Source organism: Rana temporaria, chromosome 2, assembly GCF_905171775.1.
Source record: "Rana temporaria chromosome 2, aRanTem1.1, whole genome shotgun sequence".
In the NCBI taxonomy this organism is placed as follows: Eukaryota; Metazoa; Chordata; class Amphibia; order Anura; family Ranidae; genus Rana; species Rana temporaria.
The window spans coordinates 440,819,525-440,834,910 of NC_053490.1; the positions used below are offsets into that span (position 1 = coordinate 440,819,525).

The 15,386-nt window shown below is 41.2% G+C and overlaps 1 protein-coding gene across 4 annotated transcripts in view; it reads right to left on the reverse strand.

Annotated features, from left to right (window-relative positions):
* CUX1 (cut like homeobox 1) overlaps positions 1 to 15,386 on the reverse strand; it is a 429,361-nt gene that overhangs the window by 293,045 nt on the left and 120,930 nt on the right. The window contains exon 1 of one of the 4 annotated variants that reach the window (XM_040338416.1): positions 6,728 to 7,577. The exons of the other annotated variants lie outside the window; for them this stretch is intronic. The gene's annotated coding sequence lies outside the window, so the exon portion shown is untranslated. Of the gene's footprint in view, positions 1 to 6,727; positions 7,578 to 15,386 lie in introns of those variants that run through there. 4 annotated transcript variants of the gene reach the window in all.

The following is a 15,386-nucleotide window of genomic DNA, read 5'->3' on the forward strand; positions in this document are numbered from 1 at the left end:
TTCTATAGAACGGGCATACCAGAAAAAAATCTGCAGATGTCCCCCTGTCAAAGCACAATAGCACAGCGGGGAAATCGCTGTACTAACTAGTACAAAGACCTTATCGCAAGCTCCATAGTTGTTTTTTTTTTGTTCAGCCCACTGGGGGGATCGAAAAAAGAACTCAAATGCCGAATACACATGGTCGGAATTTCCATCAACAAATGTTCGATGTGATTTTGTTGTCGGAAAATCCGACCGCGGGTAGGCTCCATTGGACTTTCCGGCAACAAATGTTTGAGAGCTGGTTCTCAATTTTTCCGACAACAAAAAAGTTCTTGTCGGAAATTTCAATCGTCTCTGCAATTCCGATGCACAACAATCCTATGCATGCTCAGAATCAATTTGACGCATGCTCTAAATCATTGAACTTAAATTTTTCTCGGCTCGTCGTAGTGTTGTACGTGACCGCGTTCTTGGCGATCGGAATTTCCTACAACCGTGTGTATGAAAGACAAGTTTGAGCCAACATTCCGTCGGAAAAAAAATCCACGCTTTTGTTGTTGGAATGTCCGATCGTGTGTACACAGCAAGTGTGTACCAGGCATCTCTGATATCACATATACCAAAACAGAATGGTTGTTGGTGGATTTGCTGCTATTGGATACCTATTCAGTTCATGGACTATACTTGGCAGCGCCATAAAGAACACCCAGTCTGGGTCAGCACAGCCGATTTCAAATAGAAGCTTAGAAATCAATCGGCATTTGGCTCTCACTTAGAGGTTAATGAGCTGAGGCCTGCAAATTATGGCACAAATTGCCCCTTAGCTGCATAAATAATAATGGATGAACATTTCTCCTGAAAACTGTATCTAAACCAAAGACCAAAAATGTCATACATTACAATTTACAACAAAAAACGTAGGTGTGGTGGCTGCATTTTTGTTGCTTTTATTTTTGCCAGAAGATCCCGCCAGTAACAGACTTCCTGTCTGAGGCCAACCACTCTTCCTAACAATACTGTGTCTATGGAGAAATGGAGTTGGCACTCCACGACCGGACTACAGAACACCCCCTCCTATCCTCTTCTCCATAACAAGAATGTTAGTGGCCGATTCAACAGGTATATTTTGCAAAAACCGAACAGATACAACTAAACAATTTTAATATTTAACAGACCAAAAGGGACAAAATAAGAGAAGAAGTTCAATGTCAGGGTTTACATACTGTTTATTAATTGCCAGCAGTAACCAAACATGCAGTCAGCAGAGTTTCAGGAGCCCAGACCTGCTATCCTTCAGCAGGTCAGTGAAGCAAACGTAAGCGGTCACAATCCTGATAGACAAGGTAGCGATGGCAGCTCCCACCTTTCTCCCACCTTTCTGTCCTTAAAGTTTTACTAAACCCACAACAGTAAAATGAGACTGTATATGCAGTAAAGCATGCTTGTTATACTCACTGTGGAACCTAAGAGGTAAATCCTCGGCATTGTATAAAAAAGGCCATTTGATCCTGTCTTCTCTGCTCCTCCTCTTCCTCCAAAGTCCCCAAACCATCTCCTGATAGAACAGAGGCTAAAGGCCCATGCTCAGTTTGGTGTGTATTGCTAGAAAGTTTTTTTCTTGGGAGAGTGTAGGTGATCAGCACAGGGCCAATTGGCACTGTCCAGACAGAGGGTCAGGGGACCTGCAGCATCATAGGACAGTCAGAGCAGAATAAAAACTCCTCCTAAAAGCTTTAACCACTTGCCGACTGCTGCACGACTATGTACGTCGACAACATGGCAGCGGCAGTCAGATTGGCGTACAGGTACGTCCCTTTAAATCTGTGCCTCTGTGGGCCACGGGTCCCGGGAACTCGATGTTCCCGGGTGGGCCGCGATTGCGGTCGGCATAGGCAGAACAGGGGAATGCCTTTGTAAACAGTTCCCCGTGATTGGGAACGGTCATCAGTGACGTGTCACGTGTAGCCACGCCCCCCCAACAGTAAGAATCACTCCCTAGCGAACACTTAACCCCTGCAGCGCCACCTAGTGGTTAACCCCTTCACTGCCAGTGTCATTTTTACAGTAAACAGTGCATTTTTATAGCACTGATCGCTGTAAAAATGACAATGGTCCCAAAATGGTGTCAAAAGTGTCCGATGTGTCCACCATAATGTCGCAGTCACAATAAAAAAACAAAACGCTGAACGCCACCATAACTAGTAAAAAAAAAATTATTAATAAAAATGCCATAAAACAGTCCCCTTATTTGTAGAAGCTATAACTTTTGCGCAAACCAAACGCTTATTGCGATTTTTTTTTACAAAAAATATGTAGAAGAATACATATCAGCCTAATATGAAGAAAAAATAAATTTTTATATATTTTTTGGGGATATTTATTATAGCAAAAAGTAAAAAATTCAAAATTTACGCTTTTTTTGTTTATAAACGCAAAAAATAAAAATCGCAGAGGTGATCAAATACCACATAAAGAAAGCTCCATTGGTAGGGGAAAAAAAGTGACGTCAATTTTGTTTGGGAGCCAAGTCGCACGGCCGTGCAATTGTCAGTTAACCGCTTGCCAACCAGCCGCCACAGTTATACGGCGGCAGGTCGGCTCGGCTGCGTGAGATCACGTAATATTACATCATCTTGCAAATCAGTCAATAGGGGCGCATGCGTGCCCCCTGCTCGCCCCTGGTCCCGATACGCGTGCCTGGCGGGCACGATCACCACCGGGCAACCGCGATCGCTCGTTTCAGAGCGAGAACCGGGAGCTGTGTGTGTAAACACACAGCTCCTGGTCCTGTCAGGGGGAGAAATGCCTGATCGTCTGTTCAATGTATGAACAGCGATCAGTCATTTCCCCAAGTCAGTCCCACCCCCCCCCTTCAGTTAGAACACACACAGGGAACATTAACCCCTTCCTTGCCCCCTAGTATTAACCCCTTCCCTGCCAGTGGCATTTTTATAATAATCAATGCATTTTTATAGCACTGATCGCTATAAAAATGCCAATGGTCCCAAAAATGTGTCAAAAGTGTTCGAAGTGTCCGCCATAAGGTCGCAGTACCGATAAAAATCACTGATCGCCGCCATTACTAGTAAAAAAAAATATATTAATAAAAATGCCATAAAACGATGCCCTATTTTGAAGACGCTATAACTTTTGCGCAAACCAATCAATAGACGCTTATTGCGTTTTTTTTTTAAGAAAAATATGTAGAAGAATATGTATCGGCCTAAACTGAGGGAAAAAAATTGTCTTTTTATATAGTTTTGGGGATATTTATTACAGCAAAAAGTAAAAAATATTCATTTTTTTTTTTCAAAATTGTTGCTCTATTTTTGTTTATAGCGCAAAAAATAAAAAAACGCAAAGGTGATCAAATACCACCAAAAGAAAGCTCTATATGTGGGGAAAAAAGGATGCCAATTTTGTTTGGGAGCCACGTCGCATGATCGCGCAATTGTCAGTTAAAGCGACGCAGTGCCGAATCGCAAAAACTGCCCCTGTCATTGACCAGCAATATGGTCCGCTGACGTGGTTAAAGCGACGCAGTGCCGAATCGCAAAAAGTGGCCTGGTATTTGACCACCAAAATGGTTCGGGGCTGAAGCGGTTAAACAGACACTGATAGAAGTCACAAGACTGCTCTAACTGCTGATGAAAAAAGGGTATTTAGCAGTTTATAATTACTCAAAATAATTGCATTTCCATATTCTGTGTACTGTGGGCTGTACTGTAATATAGTGAATGCAGAGTGCTGGGTTTAGTAACACTTTTACTCCATCATAAACTGCAAACAAAACTGACAAACGCTTCAGCTAAAGGGATGCGGAGTATAAGAGCTTGGTGAGGACTTTTAGCAACAATTACGAATACAGATGTAAAAATATTCAGAAATTCATCATCAATTACAATAGAGATTTTTTTTTATTTAGGTGTACCTCTTCACTTTGAAAAGAGTAATCAGTAGGAAATGTGACAGATGGTACTTAGACAAGCAGACAATACAGAATACAACTAGATCTGATTATATTGAGATGTTGGTGGTTTTGATGAAGGTAGATACAAGCCTACACAAAGACAATTTCCTGTCTAGTCATCTCATAGCACAGAATACCTGCAGCCTGGCCCTCCTGAGCCTCCTTAGACTACAGCAGCTGATAATATATAACGCAGCACTTTTCAAAAGCATTCAAATGTGTTCCTTGCCTGACAGGTGACCACCTACATCTCCAAGTGTACATGCAAGGTTTTATATTGCAAATCATTTTCTTAAGTGCAAATTAAAAACTCCATTCCCACTTCCAAAATGATTTTATATTTACAAAGCAGCTGACCCCCATGTTTTTCTATCCAACACAAACTTTCAGTGGTCAGTAAATCCGAGTCAAACATTCAATGGGCATTGAACTATAGTACGGTCTATCCCCGCATATAACGACGAAGAAATCAGATGCTTCCAAAGGGGCTCTGTGAATCCTTGCTGCTATTATTTACATTTCATATTCAGCCAATTGATAAAATAAATTAGGTCCAAACTCAAACTAGACAATACTTACTGTTCAAAGCACTGTCTATCCTAAACAACTGCCATTTTTCCTTCAGAAAATGTTGTTTTTGCATTATTTTTCTTTCTTTCGTGTGTGTCTCAGTGCTGCTGATCTTCAACGGTCTCTTCCCGTCTACATGCACAGGCTCCAGGGCCAGCTGGACATCATTACCAGCGTCTAGTGAAATATGAAATATTAGTTATTGGGTTCAGATCCATTTTAAAGTGGATGTAAAACCAATTCATGAAATTTGAGCTGGGCACATATATCTGCAGTGTTTTGTCCTGTAGCTCTCTCCTGAACAGTTCCTCTTATCAGCCTGATAACTCCTGACAAATTCTTGGACACATCAGATAAAAGCAGCCTGAAATTTCTGTCGGGGGAGGTTGCTAAAATTGATTAGCAGGGAGCTGGCCCTGTTACAAAACCCCCTTAAGAGAGTCTCAGCCAATGCGGAGAGCGGGTGTGTGATTTTCCTCCAATCAGCAATTTTAGCTATATTGGCTGTGTGCCCAGACATCACACTCTGTGTGTTAAACAGGAAGAGAAAATCTAAAACTATCTGAACTTTCTAAACCGTATATAAATGTGAAGACAGCAGATCTACATGTAAAATCTATGTAAGGAAATTTGGTTCATCCCTGTGTATCATCTGAGACAGTTCACTTCACTGGGTGTATGGAAGGTTTACATCCACTTTAACGGCACAGAACTGACTGCACTATGTAAGATATCAGGTGAATAATAAACAAGAGCTACTTATGTTATGTGATGTACAGTCTTTCACCAAACCATATCAGCTCAGACACACAACTTTCACTGTCAATAAGACGTTTCAGAGGGTTAAGGGCTCTCTCCACTAGCAGGTTGAGGGGTTGGTAAAATGCCTGGCAAGTGAATGGGCCCCTTAGCAAGTGTCCTGCAACCCCGTGCAATGCATGCAGTTGAAGAACACTAGTGCAGGGCTCAAGGGGTTAAGACAGATGGTGAGACAGCGAAACAAATGCTCAAATGCTCTCGAAAGAGTGATCCGCTTTTCAGAAACTAAAGCGTGAACGTGCCCTAAAAGTCACTCTTGGCTGTTTTATGGAGTGATTGGTGATCTGTAAGATGTCACATCGGCGCTACAAAATTAACGTTTGTCCATTGCAAAATTTGCAATGTAAGTTGGTCATACAGTTTGAATTTCGGCCCATACCTGGTAAATCGTTTGAAATTCCAGCCATAATTAGCTCTGTCGACACCACTCAGCTCAACAAACATCGGTTGACAAATCAAAGAAGCTGGGTAGAAACTTGATGGTTGAACAATGGAAAATGCTGTCACTGTTTGGGTTTTCAAAAAAGCCATGGCTACTGAATACAATGGCCATCAGTGTAGATTCTTCCATCCTTGCTGTTTAGCACTGATAGAGGAATCTATTGGATTCCTTTCCTTCAGCTTGCATACCCAATGAGAAAAATCTTTGTGCAAAGCTAGCCTTAGCATCTTTCCAAAAACCAGCAGGATGCCAACATATGCAAAGTTCAAACAAACCACCTACAAACATAGAGTAGAAACACAAACATGAAGGGTCATCAGTGACAGCAAAAAGAAAATATAGACAAAAAAAAACCTTGCCTAGTGCCCTATCTTTAAAGGGGTGGCTGCAGAAGAGCACCCAATGCAGGGTGCTTCTATGGGCAGGTTTTTCCATAGTTTGGACCACAATCTCCCCATAGAGGTCTGCTGGCAGAAGCCATATAGAACAATAGGCACTTGCAATCGGAACACTGCTGGTAGTGTCTGTAATGTTAAATAATAATGCCTTGTATACACGATCGGAATTTCCGATGGAAAAAGTCTGACTGACTTTTTCCATCGGATATTTTCCGATCGCGTGTAGCCCCATCGGAGTTTTTTCATCGAAAATTCAGATGAATTCAGATGAATTCCATCGGAGATTAGATATAAAACATGTTCTATTTTTCTCCGATGGAATTCCGTCAGAATTCCGAAGAGATTTGGCCAGGCAAAAGCCTGATTGTGTGTACGCAGCATTAGGCCACGTTGCCCAACATAGAAGTGTGAGTTGAGCTACTTGGCTCAGCACAAACTTTGAAGTCCTCTTGGAGATTAAAATCTCCTACTAAGTGCCCAAAAAAAGGATGCAGCGCGAATGAGCCCCAACACAAAACAAATGCCGACCATTTCAAAAATTACCTGACTTGGAAGCAATTCTTTACCGGCCCTCTGACTGTAGAGGTGTTCTATGCAGGAACATTACACGATCGTTGTGCAAGTTTAAATAAAATCTGTTTGCAGGTCACACCATGTTGAATAAGAAACATGCATGTAATTGACTTACTAAATTATGTCTGTAAATTTAATGATAAAAGTGTCACCTCCCAAAATTCAAGCCAGGGCAGATCGATGGGAGGTGGAACTTTCACGGTGATAAAGTTAATGCCAGCATTAGGAATGTACTACGCCTAGTTCGATAATCATTAGGGATAGAATGAATGATTACACCATAGTCTGATGGAAAAATGATGCTCATATTTTTCAATTAGGAGACTGAAACGCCTTACAGATGATCAAAACAAGACGATGTGTGAGAGTTTGGCTGGGTGGAAAATCAAACAAATCTCTTTAAAACAGGATGTGACTGAATGTAACCATGTGCAGGCCTGGGCCATCGTGAGTCAATGACATTTTTTTTGTTTTATTTTCATTCAAAATTCAATGCAAAACTTTGTGTAACAAGGTAAAAACAGGAAATATGAATTCAACAGACAATTACTTTAAAGAAATTTGTCAGTATAGGGCTGTCATTGCTGATCTCCTGAAAAAATGTCAGTTATCTGGTTTAGTCTGGCATCAATAATGCTTGCGTTTCAGTCACCAAACAAGCTTACAACTAGTATATGTTTTGGGTAGGGAACTCAGACTGGGGAATTCATAGAGGACACTCTTTAGAAAACTGTTGTGCCTCCGCACAACAAATGTCAGTGTCTGCGTCAAATCAGAGACAAGTAGATGAATATACCAGAGGAATGGTGGGGGGCAGCACTGATGTCAGAGTGTCCATACTGCAGACACTACTGTCCTCGGTGCTGTTAAGTAAATTGTAAATTCTGCATATAATTGTATTTTATTTTGCATGCTTTACCTATGTATTACACACTGCACTGATTGTGCACACGGCACTAATAATATTTTGATTACATGTTGCGTTCTTTCAAGTCCTGATTAAAATTTAGCCTACCTATGTTACGCCCCTTGTTACCATAAAAGTACAACTGTAATATTAATGTGATACCTACGTAATCATGTGTATAAAAAAAAAATCAAATGTGTTGAATAAGCAGAACAGTTATTTGGAATGATGCCGAGTGTATCTTTTGTGTCTGTTCCATACTGCAGTAGTTATTAATTTGCAACCATCAATCAATATGAGTATAGGAGTTGCCCATCTATAACATTTCCAGAACAAGCCCCACTTGCACAGCTGCATTGATTGCTAATACACTGCGCAGCCAATAGCATCATAGCAAGCAATTATGCATCCCCAGCCCTATTCAGCTGCTGGCCAATGTTATTTTAGATAATAACATCAGGAAGTGTCCCCCACTCCTTTGTTTACATGGGTAACCTCACAGTTGGCAGCTGAAGAGGGCTGGGGTCAATTGGCAACTATGAAGCTGGAGGCAGTCGTTGTCCTAGCAACCATAAGACCTGTGCAGGAAGCTGTCACAATAATGACAGCTGTTCAACACAAAATGCCTCACTCTGAGCACAGTGTCTTTCCGTTGACCTTAAAAGAGAAGTGTGGGAATAAAAAAAAAAAAAACACATATATACTGACCTGGGAGGATGCAGCCTCAATTCAAAATTGCATTGGTCCCTTGCTGCCCAATAATGTCAGTCGCCAGTTCTCTGCTCAGCCCATCTAGCGCTCACTGGAGCACCGGGCTGTGGGAGGGATGGTAGCAGCTGGCTCAAGCTCTCCCCAACACACTGATGCCGTGTACACACGATCGGTTCGTCTGATGAAAGCGATCTGATGGACCATTTTCATCAGACGAACCGATCGTGTGTGGGCCCCATCGTTTTTTTATCCATCGGTGAAAAAACTAGGAACTTGTTTTAAAATGATCTGATGGTTAAAAAAACGATAGAAAAAAAACGATCGTCTGGGCACGTCCATCGGTTAAAAATCCATGCATGCTCAGAATCAAGTCGACGCATGCTTGGAAGCATTGAACTTCATTTTTTTCAGCACGTCGCTGTGTTTTTTTTACGTCACCGCGTTCTGACACGATTGTTTTTTTAACTGATGGTGTGTAGGTAAGACTGATAAAAGTCAGCTTCATCGGATATCTGATGAAAAAATCCATCAGACCGTTTTCATTGGATGAACCGATCGTGTGTACAGGGCATGAGAGGCAGAACGAGCTGCCAGTCAGGCAACTGGGTGGATCCAGACATTAATGTCAGGATCTCTCCAGAGACTGGACCGGTTGGGTAGGGGAAAATAGACAGTGGAGCTCGCTGTCTGCTGAATCTGGGTCACAGAAGTGCAAAACTAAGTGCAAAACAAAAAGATCGTTGGCCTTACTTCTCCTTTAACTACTGCAAGTAACCTTATGTGTGAGATGCTGGTAATTATTTTGGAGTATGTCATAGCCATGGTGACAGGATGCTAAAAATAGCAGTGATAAAGAGTACCTGAATCTGGTGCATTTGTTAGAAAGCTTTACAAAACTGACGCAAGGCTTTCCTTAAAGGCCAAGTTAACCTTTAAATAAAAATCAACACTTGCAAATCTTTTTGCACGTTTTTTTTCTCAGGAGCCTGTAAAGCATTACACCCGTGAATAGTAGATTACGATTGCAGTGCCACACTCCTTAGATTATCAGTATAACTGTCTGCCTCTACCCCCCGATACGGGCAGGTAGTTACTGAAGTCCAGGAAGATAAATGAACTACAAAAGCGTTCACCAATGCCCTGGTAGTTTATTGAGAACTACAAGCCGTCTGCTGCAATGCCTGACGGTAGTTGTAGTTCATTTATTCACAAACCTCTGAATGAAAGACACAGCCGTGTGGACAGAGCCCTGCTTGTGTTGGTGGTTACAAAATAAATAAAAACATACTATAAAAGATGGTGTGGTGCTCCTATCCTTTCAAAAACGTTAGTAATTTCATTGAGGAAGAATAGAAGATATTTTTTTCTTTGTGGGCGGTCATCTGGAAATTGCCCACATAGAAGGTCCCTTTCTTCCAATTTGGATATTAATGATATCCTGAGCACTGGTAAAACTTTAATTCTGGTGTACATATCCAATAATATGTATCTGGTGCTCCCATCCTTTCAAAAACGTTTTAGTAAACTCCTATAAGGGTCCAGTAAGACCCCACAGTTGCTGGTCAGCTGGTTGCCCTTCGATTTCCATGTGGTTCTGTGCTCCTACATCATAAGAATCCTCACTGAAATGGTCAGCCTAGCCAAAACCGATATTTTAGCTACAGGCAGAGCCTGGCTTCTTATAGGCCTTAGATAGTTCAAGAGTGAGATGTCCATGCCATTTCAAACTAGGTTCTAAATTTCTTCACCTCAGCCTCCCCTATTGCAGGGATATGCAATTAGCGGACATACAGCTATTGCAAAACTACAAGTCCCATCATGCCTCTGCCTCTGGGTGTCATGCTTGTGGCTGTCAGAATCTTGCTATGCCTCATGGGACTTGTAGTTCTGCTGGAGGGCCGCTAATTGTTAGCCTTCCTATGCCACTTACTGCGATTGCCAGCAATAGATGGGGGCGGTGGACACGTTTTTGTTTCACCTGTGGTGTTTATATTGGTCTAGCAGTGCACCAACACCTTTGCAGCCATTGTGCTATATGCTGGGTGTTTGGCGTGCAGACAAAACCCCTGTTTTTAACGCATACTGTTAGACCGGTTAATTTGGTTGTTCTGCAGGCTGGTCGGTAAGGAGGCTTAGTTTTTCCCCAGGTTTTGTTGTTGCCGCTAATTGTTTATCCCTGCCCTATTGCATTCTAAAGAATATGAAGGTAGAAAAATCAAAGAGCAAAAATGGGAACGCCTCATGATGGCCATAGCTCATGGACAGAATCAGGAACCTAGGTGATGAGATCTCACCAATACAATCTCTAAAATTATAAGTAGATCTCCCCAGACTAAAAAGGATACAATAAATTGTCAGGTGTTTATTTTTTTTTGCATTTGCAAATGCCCTTTGCATTTTGGAATGCAGGTTTGTATTTCCAATCGTAACAACTGCATGTTCAAAGGCATACATAAAACATACATAGGGATGAACTTTAAACCCAAAAAAGAAAAAAGAGAGACATTGTGCCAAGTTATTGATAGGGTTGAAGCAACAGAATTAGGAGGGTTACAATTTTTCAGACAGGGTGGTAACCCCCGAATGTACAGTAAAAGTAGCTGCTTTTCTTCTTCCAAAAATACTACAGTAAACTTCAAAGGGACTGAAGCTGCTGTAAAACTTTAAAGAATATTTTATTCTGGCAGCACATTGACCCAGGGCCTCTCAGCCATTCTTAAAGGTGCATTCTAATCTTATTGGTCAAGGTTAACTTTTTTAATAAAGAATCTTCCTTTGCTTTCATCCATCTTGTCATTTTCAGAAAGCTGTTTGAGGGGGCGGATGAGGCACTAAAATGAGGTCTCTGGTTATGAATTACTGTGGACAAAGCATAAGTCTACACTGCAGGTCTCTCTTCTTCCTCTAATACATTTACTAAGCCACACATTTCTGGAAGTACCCAGAAAAAATAACTCAGCATATTCAGTTATAATCCCTTTACTACAACTGATTTCTGAACTTTGCCTATGGAATGCCACATTTCAGTAACTCAACTGATATAGGAAAATTGATTTTGCATAGACATAAAAAAATTATGTTTTCATATTCTTATTTTATCTACACAAAATGAAACTGCAACAAAATAATAAGTATACAATAAATGTACGGTGGAAATGCTCAAATTTTTGTGTCTCAAGGGACAGGGATGAAACTTGACAATATTTGCCAAATATTGGGGCGAGCAGGCAAGTCAGGACACTTTTCTTTGCAGATAGAGAAAGGAGTTGTGTGTTAGTGGGCGTCCTGACAATCCTGCTTGCCCCCTCCCCCCTCAAGAGGCTTTCTCCACACCAGGGAGAAAGCCTCACATTACGGTGTGTAGTTACAGACAAAAGAACAGGAAGTGAGGATTTCTCAGAAGAAATAAGGACATTTAAAAGCAAAATCGAAGGATGGGGTAAGTGAAGGCGGACTGCACTAAGATAAAGGAAGCTATTTAGGGATTTTTTTTTTTTTTACCCTTACAACCCCTTTAAGGGCTCTTTGACATGGACGTGTCCATGTACGGACTCCGCTTTGCTCAGCAAGGATCGCTCCGTTGATCCCCGCTGAGCAGGCAGATGACAGCTTTGTCTCTGCACACTGTCAGAGTGCAGCCCTCCACTCTCGGTCCTTACAGTCAGTTTTCATCCGATCCGATAGACCAGGGGTGTCAAACTCAATTTCATTGTGGGCCAGTTGTATCTGTAAGATTAGATATCCAGTGCATTCCCTCCGCTTACATTAGATTTCAAAGCCACCAAACCATCAGAAGTTGAGTCCCCAACTCTCCCTTACATCACAGTGCACCCCACTTTCCTCATGCTGCTGCTGGGAAGAAGCTGGGTGCATTGTTTGAAAGCAGAAAGTACAAGGTCTGGAGTAGGACCAGGGGAGGGCTGGAGCTCTCCTGCAGCTGCAGGAGAGGTGCGAGGGCCACATAAAATGGCCTGGAGGGCCGAATTAGTCCTGCGGGCCTTGTGTTTGACACCTGTGCGATAGACAAATGGAAAATAGGTTTTCCATCCGTCTGAATTTAGCGGATCGGATGTCAGCAGACATGTCACCGCTGACATCCGTCGCTTCATAAACCTGCATGGAGCGTCCGTTCAGGTCTGCCTAAAAACTGACAGGCGGACCTGAACGGTCCACCTGTGTGAAAGGGGCCTTAATCTTGTATATATAATAAAGCTTTCCAGGCCACCCAATCACTAGCAACGCTATGCCTTTTTCATAGAGACATGGATTGTCATCTAATCTGTCAGAACGTTCATTTATTTGAATTCTATTGGCTACTATACCATCATAAAAAAAGAAAGAAACAGGTTTCCTAGAAAAAAAATAAATATATAAACTGTGAAATAAAGAAAATATAGGCTTGCAGCCCCTATTTTACCTTACAATTTTCGGTGGCCTATAATCTTACCTATAACCAATGTTTTACATAGAAAAGTGTTCCCTGGTGAGAAGAGCCTGTGATTTTCTGGTACTCAGCCTGTGAAAACGTCAGAACAGGCAACAAACCCTCTACTGTACCCAGGAGTGCCTGCATGCTGCTACCAATTCTCTGACATGCAAATTCTTTTTTTTTCCCTTCTTAAAAGAAAAATGTTGGTTATGATTATTAAGAGGCAGCAAGCACAATTAAATCAAAAGCTGGCAATGAGGCTCACGTTTGAGCTGTCACTTAGGAAATTAAACACCATTATCCTACGATTTACAAATTCTTTTGCATTTACTGTATTACCAGAGCCCCTGCACTCCATTTTATCTCTCTTACTGTTAAATATCTCCTCTCTCTGCTAACAGTGCTATAATTAACTTGCGAGACGCTAGTCAGTCAGCCTCGGCAACATGCCAAGAAATCAACCCCAATTACTATATTCACAATGTCAGTAATGCTCACTTCTCAGTTTATACTAATTTGAAATGGCAGGTTCCAACTTCCCATGTCTGAATTATACAATACCATTTTCATACAATCCCATTATACTCCAACGTAACATTAGTGCATACAGAATGCTTGCTATGTAAACTTACAAGTCAAACAGAAAAACTACAGATAACCTTCTAAAAATAGTTGCTGCCAGAATTGTCATTGAAAGAATTACACAGAACTGCTAAGGGATTTTAGGGGCAAGTTTTATTTATGTATAAATAAAACAGGATGTCAGAGTGCTAAAGAAAATCTGTCTCTCTCAATGTTCATAAAGCGCTCCAATCATCAAAGTGGATGTAAACCTTTACATATATCCAAGTGAAGTGACTGGCTTCAGGTGATACACAGAGATGAAACAGATCCTCCTACATAAGTATATCTGCAGCCTTCTTGTATCTACATCTGTTTAAAGTCCAGAATTTATAAGGCTTGTCTGAGAATTCAGAAATCAGGGAGCGGAGAGCTGAAATTACACTCTGCAGAGCTCAGAGCTTCCTCCTCTAGAGAGGTCTGTTTCTCTTCTGTGAAGAACAGAAACAATGAAGGGACAGGCTAGAGAATGAATATCATTGTGATAGATAATCAGAGGCCATAGAAGCGATCATGTAATCGAAAGCCAGTTCTTTCAATTCCTGGAGCGGTTACCGACAGTTTGGTCTCAGTGCTGGCTGTGCGATCGAGCGTGCTTCCAGTACAAAACTCAGGAACACATATCCAGCACCCAGGATTAACGCCCACTTTCTGGATGCCGAATATATGTTATGCGGTCATAAAGGGGTTTAACACTTGCTACCCCATGTACTATCGAGAAGGCCGTATATTACTACACCAAGTTAATTCTCAGACCCAATCAGTTAAACTAGAACTTTACCTCTCAATCACCATTAATTATAATGCTTATATAAAAAGGAAAGAAAAATTGCGCCAACCAGTAATATAATAATATGAACAGTGAAGTCCTTTGTGTTTTCTACAAGTGGAACACAGAAAAAAATGGGTGCACCATATGAGTGCATAAAACATGAACAAATTATTAAAAGTCCATAAACGAAAATGTGTGCACCATATAAGTGCATAAAACATAAACAAATTGTTAAAAGTCCATAAACGAAAATTCCAACCCGGACAGCACCCAGTGTGAAGATGATTGACAGTTGTGACCCGCCACCATATGGACTGAGGCTTACCAAAAGGTAACTTGATAACAGCGTTATTCAAATTACTGTAGGATACTTCCAAAGCGCCGGATAACAGCCAGGAATAGATCAGGTCACGGTCCCTTTAAGAGATCCACGATGGGATGCAGCAGCATATACTAACGATAATCGTCCTCATAGCATGTCACAGCCCAGTCAGTGTCAACATAAAAGGAAGGAGACCGCACATAGGGTAGTATGTACTAACGAGTTTAATTAAAAAGGTTAAAACTACTTACAGGCGAAGGTAAATAGAGAGCGAATAAACATTTGCCGGCCGGCATCTAACAGGAGCCCTTCCTGTACGCGGTGACGTCACTGCACTCCGTCCCAGACGCGTTTCGTCACAATATGACGTTCTCAATGGGAATGGGCTCTGCAGTGAACCACCGCTTAATATACCCAGCCTCGCTTTGACTGCCAGGAACCGGAAATAGCCAAATCACCATTTTGAAAATGGGAAAACTGGATATTTAGTGTGTGCGGGACCTTAAGTGCCCTTAACTGGATAAAAAATAATAAAAATAGAAATATATATATATATAAATAAGGCTAAAGACAGGGAGCTATCTCTTTAATAAAAGAGAGACAGTATTAAAAATATAATAAATTTATGTTTTGTGCATATAAGTGAATTTAATACAAAACGTGCATAAATTAATGGTCCATCCTGAATATATATAGTCGGTCCCTCTCGTGGCCAGAGCTGGAACTGCCAACCTATAGATAATTATATCTGAGTGAGCAATACCTCACACATATATAAATCAGGATGCTACAAACAAAATAATGAATATTAAGAAAAATTAAACTTAAATAGGAAACCCCATTAGGGATTAAGATAATTATATAAAT